We start from the raw sequence: 15,885 nt of genomic DNA, 5'->3' as shown, positions 1-15,885 counted from the left end.
ACAAATACACAAAGACAACTTGGTGTTGTCGACCTCTGTTTGCATTGCAGCTCTGCAGTTGTGTTGCTGAATACTGTAGCATTTAATCACTTATTTGTTATGGTTTTCACAAGCTGCTATAACGAAAAAACATCAATATTTTAGATCAAATAAAGTATATCTAATCTTATTATCTTAATTGTAATTCAATAATATATGGTCTTTATATATTAAATAATCATAATAATGTAAATGTTTACACTTCTTTATTTTTTATGCTCATACTTTTACCTTTACAATAGTTTGCTTTATGCAGTATATTTTTTGTAATAGTGTTGTGGTGTTTTTACACAGTACAGTAGATCGAAGTAAATCAACTTATACATTAAGATAAGATAAGATAAGATAAGATGGACCTTTATTAATCCCCGTGGGGAAATTCAGTAGTTCAAACAGCAACAGGGTGAGAGTGAAAAACAGGACAGCACAGATTCACACAGATGAATAAAATCAAAAATAAGATCAGCGATAAAATAAAAATAATAATAATGAGAAACTATGAAATAAGAAATGAATCAAATTCAAATGTAATTATCATATCATATATTATATAGTGTATTGTATTATTAAGTAATATCATACATTAACCCCATTATAGCAGATGCCACATTGAATGGATGAACACATTTATGCATCAATAATAAATAATAATCAGAGTATTTCTAAATACAAATTGTAAAAATACTTATATGTATTTAATACTAATAACATAATGATTAATTTCAGATGATAATACTTTTCAGGGTTAGGGTAAAGGTCGCTACACACCCACCTGAGACCAAAGAACGCGTTCCGAAGGTGTCCCGACTTTTACGTCAGCTTCGTCGCCTGCGTCGGCTGCGTCGGCTACGTCGCCCGCCCACGAACACACCGCAAATACTTCAGTCGACGAGTGGCAATAACTGTCCTTACCAGCAGGCAGCGGTAGTGTGTATTCGTCATTCAAAAGAGGCAACAACCGGAAGACAGACTGCCTTTTATACACCAAGAGAAGAAGAACAGACTGAGGCTGGTGCCCCACGGGAACGAAAACGGGTTGTATCCGCATATTTCTCTTGCGTATAGCCCTTTTTGCCACACGAGGCCGTAACGAAACGATAGAAACGGACCCCGCAAACGACAACGGGTCCAAAGGTGGATAGATCTGGGAACGGAGCGCTCTGGGGGGGTCATACGGCTCCGTGTGATCGCCTCTATACGATCATTTTGTGATAATGATGACGCAATAGCCCTGCCTCCCCCCACCTCTGCTGCTCACCCCCGCAAAAGTAAACTGCACACTGAATTCAGATTATTTATCTTTATCTCGATATGGACATAAACGCGAGTGAAGTCTAATCTGACAGGACGGAGACACGCAGCTCCTCCCGCTGTGATGCAGCGGGAGTCACACACTTCAAGTCAGATCATCACCCTTAGCTATTTTAATTAGCCTACCTCTCAAACTACCTAAACTAGTTATAAATATGTTTATTTTTTACTGTCGGCCGGGTCACTCATTACTGGATCAGCTGCTGCATTAGACAGACACTGACGCTGTCAGAAGAGAGGAAAAAGAGAGGACAGGCTCCGTGTATTTTATTATTATATATAGTCGTTATTCATTTGTTTTAAAGCTTAATAAATAACAAAGAAGACCTTTGACCGGCACTTTTATAATTTTGTCCGGAAGATTTAAACTTTTACACACATTGACCGGCGAAAAACTGCCCGGTTTCCTCGGCCCCCACCACGGTGAATAAACAGAAGCGCAACCATGACAACCATGCTTCTTCGCTGCTTTTTGTGGAGGAAGTTACAGCGCCACGTACAGGCTCGGCATATGTACTGCAGCTTTTTCCAGCGGAGCTAAACGGAGCTGTCTCGTGTGAAAAGACACTATCCCTTGTATATTGCGTGTGGACGGAAGCTTTTTTGCGATTGCGTTAATCCTATGCGTTTTGCCGTATGCGTTCCCGTGGGGCACCAGCCTCAACAAACACAGCGACTGGGTTCCATTTTCACTCTCTCTCGTCGATCGAAAACATGTATCGTACGGTACTGGCGTTATCAGCAATTGGAGTGTTGCTTGCGGCTGCAGAGATTAAGAAGCGGAAGCGAAAAATCAGGAGAAACCGCACCAAATGGGTGAAAACATGGATACTACAGCGAGAAGCTCAGGGGGCTTTCCCGAACCTGTGTTGAGAGCTGGAGTTAAATGAAATATCAGATTTCACAAATTTTGCTCGGCTTTTTCCTGTTCAGTTTCACATGTTGAAGGAACTCATCACTATAAAGTTTTGCATTTTGCAGTAGCGGTAAAAAGTGGTTTATTTATTATGTCCAGTATGTAGCCAATACAAAACGATAAAAATAGTAATTAGTGTGCAATACAATAAAAAAAGAGTTTGCCAAATATGTCTAATGCTGTGTTATCAATGGCTGTAATATCAAGGTACGAAATAAAGTTTTGTATTGCCTATCCTGCTATTTGTGTTTATTCTTTTAATCACACAGCGTTAATAAAAAATAAAAAATGTGCCTATAACTGCCAGTAGCAGCCGCACATTATTATTGGTTTAACTACTAACAGTATATTTTTAACACATTTTAAAATGACCATCTTGAACAGCTACAACGTTGAAATACTTCTAGGCAGATTGTGGAGGATAATGGGAGAAAGAATAGAGGGGCAGACAGAAACACCCATCTGAATAATGGCCACTTCTTGCAAAATTTACATTTCCATGTGACGCTCACAATAGGTAAATGAACAATGAACAGTGGTAGACAGTAGCTCATTTACTTAGGCACTGTACTTAAGGACAATCTTGAGGTACTTGAGACTAATCCTGCAACTGTATACTTCTGCTCCACAACAGTTTGAGAATGAAGAAACCATCACGTATGAAAGGTTACATGTGAATAGAGGGGGCAGAAACAGTCTTGCAAATGTACATTTCCATGTGATGCTCACAATAGGTAAATGAACAATGATCATGCATCAGTAATTATAATCAATGATATATATATAAATAACACTGACAGGCAAATTATGTATCATCATGTACATATCATGATGTATCTGACTTTTATTGTAGTATAGCTAATTGTATCCTCATTCTCTAATGGCTGTAGTATGAAGGTACGAAATAAAGTTTTGCATTTTGCAGTAGCGGTAAAAAGTGTTTTATTTATTATGTACAGTGTACAGCAGGGGTCTCAAACTCAAGGCCCGGGGGCCAAATCCGGCCCGCGACTTCATTTGATGTGGCTCCGCAAGAGCTTGCAAAGAATATAATACGTTTATTATACGGTTACATGCCAATTTACAGAAGCAGGTTGCCCATAAACTACATGTCCCACAATGCATCTCGTTTTGTGACATGCGCACTGAAGAGACTTGCAATTATTTGCCCTGGACTTCTGCTTTCAGACGTAGTTAATTACTAAGTTATTATCTGATAATAATCCAATGCAGAGGCAGTAATGTAATATAATACATTATTTTATATATATGATATATTTATATAGTTACAACCGGCCCTTTGAGTGCAACCTTTATGCGAATGTGGCCCGCGATGAAATTGAGTTTGACACCCCTGGTGTACAGCCAATACAAAACGATAAAAAATACAAAAAAAAGTTTGCCACAACTGTCTGTAAAAACAAATGTACATTACAAATCAGTGAACTGTCTGTACAAATAATTAGCCAAGTGCGCGAACTGTCTAAAGGCTTCATCTTCATGGGTCTGTTCCATTAAACACTTAAAATAGCTCTTTTCCACCTCATGCAGGAAGATTGGCAGCATATCACATGTCAACCGCCGCAGTCTGTTTTCGTAGACTTTTGAATGGACCGCGATTTCGTCATTAAGTTGACCCTTGCCAGTTAATTCTTCCAGGAGCGTACCTCAATCAGAGTGATTGCTTGTCCCGACTTTCCCTGCCGCGGGAGGCGTCGGAAGGTGTGAAAAGGTGCCGTAAAGAGACGACGGTGTGGGACACACAAACCTGAGGGCGCCGCGAATGCCCGACTGCCTCTGACGGCCTCTGACGGCCTCTGACTCCCAAAATCGGACTGGTGTGTCCGGGCCTTTAGGTCCGGTCTGACAGCGCTTAGCTCTCTGCTGCAGAGAGGAAGAGAATTCACTGCTCTAAACAAAGTCAAAAATCAACATACAGTAGGGGGGTGAGGGATGGTGAATGGTATGGTAAATGTTTGTAAACACAATCCCCAGGATGTAAGGCCCCGGCTCCAAGGGAACGCATACGGCAAAACGCATCGGAGTAACGCAAACGCAACCGCAAAAAACCTTCCGCCCACACGCAATATACACCGGATTGTGTCAAGCTCCACGAGACGGCTCCGTTTACATCCAACCGCTGGAAAAGCTGCAGTACATATGCCGAACCTGTACGTGGCGCTGTAACTTCCTCCACAAAAGCAGCAACTTCCTCCACAAAAGCAGCGAAGAAGAATGGTTGTCATGGCTGCAGTTCTGTTTATTCTCCTTGGTGGGGGCCGACGGAACCGGCCAGAGTTTTTCGCCGGTCAACGTGTGTTAAAGTTTAAATCTTCCGGACAAAATTATAAAAGTGCCGGTCAAAGGTCTTCTTTGTTATTTATTGAGCTTTAAAACAAATGAATAACGACGATATAATGATATGTAATCATCAAATACACGGAGCCTGTCTCTTTTTCCTCTCTTCTGACAGCGTCAGTGTCTGTCTCATGCAGCAGCTGATCCTGTAATGAGTGACCCAACAGTAAAAATGAACATATTTATAACTAGTTTAGGTAGTTTGAGAGGTAATTAAAATAGCTAAGGGTGATGATCTGACTTGAAGTGTGTGTTTTGCTCCCGCTGCATCACAGCGGGAGGAGCTGCGTGTCTCCGTCCTGTCAGATTAGACTTCACTCGCGTTTATGTCCATATCGAGATAAAGATAAATAATCTGAATTCAAGGAGGAGCTCCTGTAGATGTTGCACAAAGAACTGTAGCATGGTCAGTAGCGACTGGAGCACGATAGCAACCCTGCGATCCGCCATTGTTGTTGTTAACGAAACACATCAGCAATGATGCGGGGTACGCGGAGAGGTGGGAAGAGGTGGGGAGAGGTGGGGAGAGGCGGGGAGAGGCGGGGCTATGAAACGGATGACCGTATAGGCGACCCCACGGCCCCGTTGGACCCCCCAGAGCGCTCCGTTCCCAGATCTATCCACCTTTGGACCCGTTGTCGTTTGCGGGGTCTGTTTCTACGTTTCCGTTACGGCGTCGTCGAGCTTAAAGGGCTATACGCATGAGAAATATGCGGATTCAACCCGTTTTCGTCCCCGTGGAGCCTAGGCCCTAATCACAAACCTACAGACTGGGGGTTGGGAGATCACAGGAGGGGGGGGGGGGGGGAAAGCTGTGGAATGTGACCATCCCCCTTGGGGGGCTTCCTCCACACATTCCGATGGCCAATGAATTTTAAACAAAGAGTTCTCAACATACAGTATAGTCAACAATCCCCAGGATGTGTCCTAATCAAACCAAAAGAGAAAATGCAGATATTACACTCATAAAAGAAATGGTAGACATATCAGTACTCTTAGTGTTATTATCCAAAGTTAATGTAAACTTTTGAATAATGTACTTATTATTATAGTGATGAACATTAAAAACAAAGCACGTTGGCTGATTTTGGACCCCCTCACTATTTGTTTTCACTACTTTAATTAAATGTTTGATAAGTGCATGCAGATCACAGTATGCTCGTTCAGTAAAACACGTACACAGATAAATTATTTTGTATTTTTATTTAAGTACTTTATAGAACCTGATGACAAGGTCAATTTTACTTTCCACTATGACCACCTTTATTTTGCACAATCAATGGCAGGACTTTATTGAGGCCTGTAATTAGTCGACTACAGGTGTCTTGGGTCAGTCTTGTCTTCCAAAAATCCTGTATCGCTTGCATTAGCTCCTGCTTTGAGCCTGGTTTAGCCTCCTTCCGAATGAAGTCTTTCATCAAGTGCCAGACCAGCTCGATGGGATTCAAATCCGAAGATTCTGGTGGAGTCTTAACCCAGTTGATTCCCTCCGCAGCAATTCCAGCTGCAGCCGCGCTGTGCGTCGGGTCATTGTCCTGGAAGAAGCGATGATCCGACCCAAAATGTCCCCTGATGTAGGGAACTACAGCTGCCTTGATTATACTGCTTTCAAAGTAGATTCTATCCATGATTCCTTCAAAGATAACCAAAGGGCCTGGACCGTGGTGCGAAATCATTCCCCAGACATGCAACTTTATTGGATGTTTCGGCTGAGGCTTTGCAACAGAATGGTTCTTTTTGTTGAAACTGTAGTGTTCCAGAGCTACTGTGCACTCATCCGTAAAAAGCACATCATGCCACGTTTCCCCAGACTCGATCCACTGAAGGGCTTGTCTCAGCCTTGCCTCTTTGTTGTGATCTCTTACCAGTTTTCTCCTGACCTTGCATATGCTGCTCAGTCCTAGTGAAACCCCAAAGTCCGCCTGGATTTTCCGCTTTACGCCATGAGCCGTAAGTTCGTCGTCAGCCTTTGTCGCATTTTCGATCGCAGTCACGATATTGCTGTAAAAGAAAAAGACAAAAGCCATCAGGGAAATGCAGAACTGTGACATGTCAGCTGTTTACGATATGTGCTACAGTATAGCCTACTATTAAATAAGGTACTTACTGTTGGAGTTTCCTTGGACGTGAGCGGATGGGTGGTTTCTCCTGAAAGTGATTTCGCAGAGTGCTCTGTGAAACTTCGACCCCAAGGCTTGCAAAGAATTCTTGGATTTCTCTTGTGGATTTTCCATTTGCCCGCATGACACGGACCTGCTGGGACCTCTCTCTGTTGATGCGCGTCATCCTTGCTGTCATAGGCAATCGTGGATTCCAGAAGCCGGTCACGCTAATTAATAGCCCACAAAAGTGGGTGTGGCTGTATGCCCAAACTAGATGCACCAATAGCATTCCAGGTGAAACGAACACCATGTACGATTCACAGATAAATAGAGTGCATAACTTGCTTTTGGCACAACGCACAACGTTTTTTCTTTGTGAGAATCGAGGAATATTTACACCATCTCTCTGCTATAAAATGTATTGTTTATTTCCATGTGACCACTGGTATTCATATTTATTTTCTGTTTCCTATCAGGCCATCACACTTAATCTGCTCCCGGTGTCTGCCACATGCATGGCTGGATTGGGTGACGCAGAGATCCGCGCTATTAAAATCCGTTTGACCGCAACGGAGGCACAATTGTCCGCCCTGATTCAGGAGCGGGCCTCCATGACCATGAGGTTGGCACTGGAGACTGCAGAGTCAGAGCGGGCTTCCACACGGTTGGCACTAGAGACTCTTTCTCAAAGACTTTCAAATATTGAAAGAGGGACCTCACCAGCACAGCAGGAACAGCTGGACACGCAGAAAACTGAACTTGAAAATGGTTTCCTCTTTTTATTTTCTTTATTATTTTCGGGACGGGGAGACGTGTGTGATTAAAAATTCATTCGCAGAAATGTAAAGTGTTCTAACTAAGTTCTATTCATGTTCTTGACGGGAAGAGCAGTGTAAATGGGTGGCCTATATGCATTTGAAAAGCAATATAAATCACACAGTTAGTATACAATAGGCTTTAAAAGCACCATCGATAACCATTGCCCTTCTCCAATTCAAACTCTTGACGGGAAGAGCAGTGTAAATGGGTGGCCTATATGCATTTGAAAAGCAATATAAATCACACAGTTAGTATACAATAGGCTTTAAAAGCACCATCGATAACCATTGCCCTTCTCCAATTCAAACTCTTGACGGGAAAAAAGGTGTAAATGGTTGGGCTATACTGTAGGCTACTGTATACAAAGGCCATTCAAGCTAGACGTTCTTCTGGAAATGTTCACATCAGGCACCTTCAAGTTAAACAATAATACAGTAAACAATTAACACAGTAAATTATGTGGATTAAACCACATTTATTTCGTTAAAAATAAACGAAATATGATTTTGTTTGAATGATTAAATGTAGGGTGAATAGGGTGGGACATTTTTTGCATTTCAGACTTCTGGAATATATTGCAAATATGAAGCCGATACAATAAATCAAAATCCAGTACCATTCTGAAATCCCCAGGATGTGTCCTAATCAAAGCAAAAGAGAAAATGCAGATATTACACTCATAAAAGAAATGGTAGACATATCAGTACTCTTAGTGCCAAGTTGTCTCAGACAATCTGCATTTCCTAATGTGGGACAGTTCTGTGCAAAATGTTCAGCTATGTTACTATTTATAATGTTATTGTTGTTACAACAGAAGATGTTTTTCTTTAAATTGAAGTTAAATGCATCAATCTGGTGCACTTTGAGGGCAAAATTAAGAGATTTATGGATACAGCTCTCAACACTCATATGAAACAGGACTGTTCTTACAATGTGTGTTGGAAGGATTTATTAAATTACTATGCATATTTTATTTAAACTTGTTTAAAACATATCTAAATAAATATGTGTGTCCCGGGCCAAGGAGCGTATTGAGCAGGAAAAAAGAAGAGATGGAACACTGTAAAAACAGTTCCGATGGTGAAGTCAACAAAACTCAATTTTTTTATGTAATTTACTTGCCCTAAATTAGTTTTTTTTCAATGTGTTAAATAAGTAACACTTAAGCAACAATGAGAACATGTTTTAAGAACTCATTAATTTGTAAATTAATATCACATTTTCTGAACTTTCTTTAAAAATACGTTTTGGAAAACGTAATAAAAATGCTTTTGTCAACGCCACGGTCATGCCACGCCCTCAAACGAGAATACCGCGGGGTGAGACTTCCTGTTCCTCTTTGCAGCGGTTCTTCAGCAGTTGGACACGTGTTTGCGTTGGATCCTCCTCAAACCATCGTAAAACAAGTAAGCATGCCACCTGAGTTATTAATTACTGCTTTTTAACTAGCAAGTGTTATTTACTTTTCTTGTATTCACTGTTTTGAACGAAACATCGACATTTTAATGCATGCCAGCGCCATTACTGCTGTTAAAGTTAGACTCAGCCATGTCCTGCTCATGTAGTGTATTTCTTCGCGCAAAGTTGTTGGGCAAAGTTTGCATCAAGTGCTTACCGACGCAATTCTGTTAAAAGTGGTTAAGTTAAGAGTACGTATTAAGAATCAACTCCGCAAACTGTTCCCCTATACCGCTCTAAGCGTTGGCCCGGGCACCGTGATGCGGCCGCGGGGCTCAGAGGCTCTCCTGCCATGCATGCTGTGCGGTAAAATACCTCCGTTAAAACTATTCCCTACTACTTTATAACCCAGCGGTTATGTAAGAGTAAGTTACTAATGCGCCTATTTGATATTAATTCCTCTGTATTTATTTCGCCGTTTGTTTTACTGTGAGCAATGAATTATCTTGCTACAATCTCATACATGCCAACCTTTCCAAATCCAAAAGAGGTAGGTTTGCGTGCGGCAAATGTGCACGCCCAAATTAGGTAATCAGAAGAAATGTAACCCCAGTAATTACATGTAAAACCATGTATTTAACATATATTGCATCATTTTATGCATTTTTCAGAAAAAGTGGTAGTTTGGTAAACAGTGACATCAACGACATGTTTGGTCTGTAAAATGCCCGAAAAGTAAAAGAATGGGAGATAAATATCCCAAAGTCTCCACATTTTATTATATTTTTAATGTGTTTCTGGTCCTCTTTCAGTTGCATTGTTGGAGAAGCCTGTGACATAAGATTTACAACGACATAATTACTCTGTAGCTATGTTAGTTTGACAATAAAGAACCTTGAACCTTGACAGTGTAGATCAGGGGTGCCCAACCTTTTTTGAACCCGAGAGCTACTTTTAAAGTTGCCGGTCTGCCGAGATCTACCAGTCCAAAGAGAGAGGCGTAGCCATTACTGACAGCCTACTACCAGGTAAATACACACTTGTATAAAACTGACCTTTGTACGATTAATACTTCATAAAATACTGCAGATCCTTTCTCTTACCTCTTTCTAATCTCCACACACACACAAGTATTTAACTGAAGTTACACAACAGTGTTGTTGATACAGAGTTGGAGTTTATTCACACGTCACAAACTACAGTGGGTAATGTTTTCAAGAAACATTGAACAGTGCTGCCACATATGACACAGGAGGAAAAGAAAAGACTCTTTGCCATTATATAAAAATAGTGTTGCTCCAAAAGTATAAATTAGTTTTACTAATAAGACAACTCAGATCTGAAGCTACACAGGAATCTGCTGCCAAAGTGCAATAAAAAAGACAAAATTAATAGAATCAAACCCTTTTCTTTTTTTTGCATTTTAGTAGAGTATAAAAAGAAATGCCTTTTTTAAAATAGGATGCAAGCAACACTAGTTTCTTAACCTGAATTGATAATAGACTATAATCAATGTAAACAGAACAGATCTTAAAGTTTGCATTCTTATACCATTTTGTACAATAATTATAATGAATAAGTTCAAACAAACTCAAACGTACAGCTGATTAATAACGGTATCTAACTTGAGTTTTTATTATATCAAAAACCTGTTGAAATGCTTCTGTTATTTTTACTGTCCCCAAAAAGCGTGTCGGCAGCCTCCAGGAATGCTTCTTTCACAACTTCGCCGTCTTTGAAGGACTTCATGTGTGGCAGAACGTGACTGACACGATAAGATGCTATGGTAGCAGCCTTGCTCTTGTTGTTGGGCCTGACACGATAAGATGCTATGGTAGCAGCCTTGCTCTTGTTGTTGGGCCTGGTGAAGATGGACTGCTGTGCATTTAGCTGTCCTTTCAGGTCCCTCACCTTTTGGGAGCGTAGGGCAGAATTAGGAGGGAATCCCGTCTCGTAGCGTTTGTGCTCTGTTTTGAAATGCCGCTCCTAAATGACCCTTCTTCGATAAAGCCACGCTCGCATTGCAGATGAGAGACAGATGGACTTTGAATTGGAATAGATACAAAAATAATCATCCTCCCACTCGGAGTGAAAATTATATATTTTGGGCTCTTTTGCTTCTGCCATAATTGTGGTCTTGTGTGTGCGGACTGCACAGCAAACTAGTGCCCACTGCCTACCAGCCACGCCCCGATAAATCACAAAGCTTTGATGCGTTCAAGTGCATTATTCTGGCACAGGAAGATTATGTCATAGGACATTAACGATAAAACAGAATATTGTCGTTCTATTTTTAGGACTGTTTGTATGATGGGATCACAGACACGCTGCAAACGGTGTCTGCCAAAAGTCAAGTCCAGTGTCTATGGAGTGTCATTTTTATTTGTTATAGTTTGGGAAGATTGAAAATCGGTAGGGAGAGTCAGCTAAATCGGTAGGCGGTAGAAACATGTCAAAAGCGGTAGACTACCGCCCAAATCCGTAGGGTTGGCAGGTATGCAATCTTATTGTACCCAATTTAAACTCATAGTCTGCAGTTACAGCATCGAGTTGTTATTATACAAAATTAAGTGCAAACTATATTTTTCATGCTTATGCAACGCTATAGATGCAAATCCATGTTTGAATCTGCAGGAGAGTTAACGTTAGCTCTCAGTAGAAAGTGACGGAGGTGACTTCAGTTAAGGTGCATTCAGGCGCAATTCAGTAAAAGTGTGTATTGGGCGAGGATGCATGTATAACGTCAGCAAGATGTGTTCAATGTAGTACAGTAAAATGCAGTCTTTAGCGAGAAATATCAATAAATACAGTTTTATTAAGGAGATGTTTTACTACAACATAAAGTAGATATAGACAGTATGCAAACGAGATAAAGGAGTGTATATTGAAGTAATTAGGATCTGCTGTGTAGAGAATCATGGAATTGTACTGGTATCTAACAATACCATCCTTAATAAATGCCATCCTTATAAATGTATATAAATACAATACCGTATTTTTTTAAATGATACTTGTGTTTTAATGTTTGATTCCATTAATTGAATTAAATATGTTTTAATGAATTCTACTGAAATTATTGTTACATTGTCACAGTGTTGTAGTCAAGTCACCAATTCACGAGTCCAAGTCACTCTCGAGTCACCACTCTTCGAGTCCGAGTCCAAGTCCGAGTCACCAAGGGAGAGTCGTAGTCGAGTCCGAGTCCAAGTCCGAGTCACAAGGGAGAGTCGTAGTCGAGTCCGAGTCCAAGTCCGAGTCACCCAAGGAATGTCCGAGTCGAGTCCGAGTCATCATTACCTGTGTTCGAGTCCGAGTCCAAGTCCAAGTCCGAGTCACCCAAGGAGTGTCCGAGTCATCATAACCTGTGTTCGAGTCCGAGTCCAAGTCCGAGTCACCTAAGAAGAGTCCAAGTCAAGTCTGAGTCACAAGTCTTCATGTATTAATCTTCATGGATATATGTGTTGAAATGTAGCTGCTTCTCTACATTGCTTTTATCCTGTCATGTTATACTAATCTGTCTATTGAACTGCTGTGAAGCCAGTTTGGCTACAATTCTTGTAATAGGTGCTATACAAATATAAAGCTTATTACTAATATTAATATTATTATTATTATTATTATTATTATATATAAATAAACTATGTTTAAAATGAGTTACCTTTTAGAGAAGTGATTATATTTGTATGCCAATATTTTCCTATGGTAAAGTTTTCGTTTTGCACTTTTATTTTGATAGTAATAAGATCGGGACTCTTATTTTGAAGGAACTTTTACCGGTTAAATCGGTTTACTGATAAAGATTGAGCCCCAGAAAGCACATGGCTACTTAGCATGCAAAATGACGTCATTCTGCATGTTAAGTAGCCATATGCTTTCGTGTTATCGGCTGAATCTTTATGTATTGATTAGATCACGTTACTCTGATGATAGTGTTCAAGACAGCCTATATGTCTGAACTCGATGTTTAGAGTAATGTGTTACGGAGCCTTCTCTTCAATATTGTTTCCACATAGAGCATTTTGCGCTGCTCTTTTCCAATGTGGAAGCAGAATGTGTGAAAGCATACAGCACGATGCGGGGTGTGTCTCTAGACATCTTTAGACTGGAATAGCGGGGCCCAGTACGTGAACTCGCCTCGCAGCCGGTGCACACGCCAGGATAGAGGACATCAGACTCTATAGAAAACTTGCTCGAGTCCGAGTCCGAGTCCAAGGCTGAGCGTCAATGTACAAGTCGAGTCCGAGTCATCATGGGGGGAAAAATTCACGAGTCCGAGTCCGAGTCCAAGTCAGCGTACGCGATAATTCACGAGTCCGAGTCCGAGTCCGAGTCCAAGTCATCGTGCGCGAGAATTCACGAGTCCAAGTCCGAGTCGCGTCAATCAGTGCGGGAGTCCGAGTCGAGTCACGAGTCCCGAAAATCGGCACTCGAGTCCGACTCGAGTCCGAGTCCAGGACTCGAGTACTCCATCTCTGCATTGTCATCATGTAACTACTTTGTTCTTTCATTTGCCTCACCAGAAAAGTCACACCTCCTCTTGAAGACATTTTGCCTCCTGCTATGGACTTCAGGTTCACATTAGGTAAGCCCTTGAGTGTGTCAGACTAGTTGTTGTTTCAGAGGTTAATTCAAGACGTGTTATGTTTACATACTAATATAATGAGCATCAGGTAAACGTACCCATTTCTATTTTTTTAATCACAGATGGGATGGAGATGTTAACTATGCAGCACTAGTGTCACCACTCAAAGTGATATTTTAAAAACATGATCGACTCCATCATGGAACCTTTGGACAGAAACGTGCCTTGCCCTGCATTCATGTAGACTGGCCTGCGCTCTCACTTATCAAGATAAAAGTTGAAATAATCGTCTGTTCTTTTTATTCTAGGACCCATGTCCCACTTTATATAAATCTCTGAGCATGAGGTGGGGTTAAAAATAAGTAGTTGGACATTTTATGAACTATATCAATATCATGACTATGTGGTTCATTTTCTTGCAAACCAGCCTTTTTTTGATGGCTTAAACCCCTTGTAATGCATGTGAATAGCACCTCTGTTACCGTCTGTTAACAGCTAATGTAAACTGGCTCGTTATGTTTTCAAGACGGATTTGATTTTTGTTTTGAGGAAAACACATGGTGTGTCCTGATTTGTACTCAATTTAGTGTTTTGTTTGTATTTACAGGGAACAGCAGAGGTCGAAGTGCAACAGGCTCGTGATGCACAGCATGAAGTTATACATTGCCCAAGAGCCAGATGCAGTTATAACCATCAAGTAATAACCATGTGTCTCCATGTATGTTAATGTGTTGTGCTTTTAAACAAACTTGTTACTCTTTTATGACAACTGTTTTGAAATAATCAAATTTGAATAAAACGTATTAACATGTCCATAACGTTCCCTTTTTTAATTTATTTGTTTAATCTGCAATGTTTCAATGCTATCAAATATTTAAAGGGTTGGATTCAAATCAGGAAGAGTTTGTCGTATATAGGTTCCGGCAACTCAATTGTGTTTTATAATTTACTTTATTCTCGTGTGGTTCTTAGCAGATTGTTATTTGCATTGGTTACACTTAATATCTGGGCTTTTAATTGTAGGCTCATCTCATCTTTTCATATGCAGAAAAAATCACATTAGTGAGTTTATCCAACTCCTATAATTGCTTGGAATCGCTTGACACATATTTTTTAATTTTTCGCAAAGTAACACATTCTTGAGTAGAGGAAAACAAAAAAAAGTATATTTCACCAACTCAAAAAATGCAAAAGTTGACTAAACTCTTAAAATTGCTTGGAATCACTTGACACATATTTTTTAAGTTTTACCAAAGCAACAGTTTTTACAGTGAATGATGGAGCAACTGCGCTGTCATATGTGTGGGCTGGACCTGTAGGTTAATTTACAGGAAAGGAGTGAGCAGAGCAGCTGATGATATATGATCACCTGAGAGCTGCCGTTTCATTCAGACTGTTTAAAAAAAAAAAACGGTCTGATTTTAACAACTCAATGTGTGATTGTTATAGCAGTAATATTAGACACTAATAATACAGTAAACTATTAACACTGTACATATTATTGTTTGCCCGTGGGATTAGGATTATCGGTAGTGAGAGCCGTGCTGTATTTTCCTCCGGTCGGATGTGATGTAAAAACAAACCGATTATTTTTGTAGTTAATTCACGTGGATTAAACTACATGTATTAGTGCATTCATTTCAATTCGGCGAACATATGATACATTAAATGATCGTGAGGATGATGATTACAAATCGTTTGTGTGAGCCGGTCTGCATTTCCTGACAAAAAAACATAGCGATGGTTTTGTATTTACACCAACGTGGATTAAACAACATTATTTTGTTAAATAAAAACATGGTGATGTTTTGTAAATAATTACATGTCTCTTTAGCACAGAATATGATCCTATCCGTGACATATGGATCTTAACAAATATCCGCTATATCAGATACCTCTACTGTAGATCTATCAGCTGTTTATTTTTTATTTCACATGAGTTCCACTGTGGAAGCTTTTTAATCACTGCACCCCCTGGTGGATCCATGATCCATTGCAGCTGGTTTCATTATAATTAAATGTATTTATCAAGGGGGCGTATCAAGTCCTGCGGGGGGTTTTCCTTTTCAGCAGGGGCCCACCCCGCACATATCACGGACCCGCACGGGTAGGCGTCTGAAATGAAGTGCTACATCTGTATAAACAATTTTAAATACAAGTTTCTCAGGTATTATTATTTTTTTAAAGAGGACATATGTCACAGAAGTGGCGCTACGGCTATTGGGCCAACTCTCCACCTATCAGGGGAATGTGGGGTTGGGCCACGGCCGGCCATTGCCGCTCGAAAGCGGTGGAGACGCTGTAGTACATATGCCAGGCCTGTAAGTGGCGCTGTAGTCTGCCACAAAAGCAGCGAAGAA

This window comes from Trematomus bernacchii, unplaced genomic scaffold (genome assembly GCF_902827165.1).
Source record: "Trematomus bernacchii unplaced genomic scaffold, fTreBer1.1, whole genome shotgun sequence".
Taxonomy (NCBI): domain Eukaryota; kingdom Metazoa; phylum Chordata; class Actinopteri; order Perciformes; family Nototheniidae; genus Trematomus; species Trematomus bernacchii.
The sequence above is the reverse complement of the archived record's forward strand: the minus strand, read 5'-3'. Positions refer to the sequence as shown.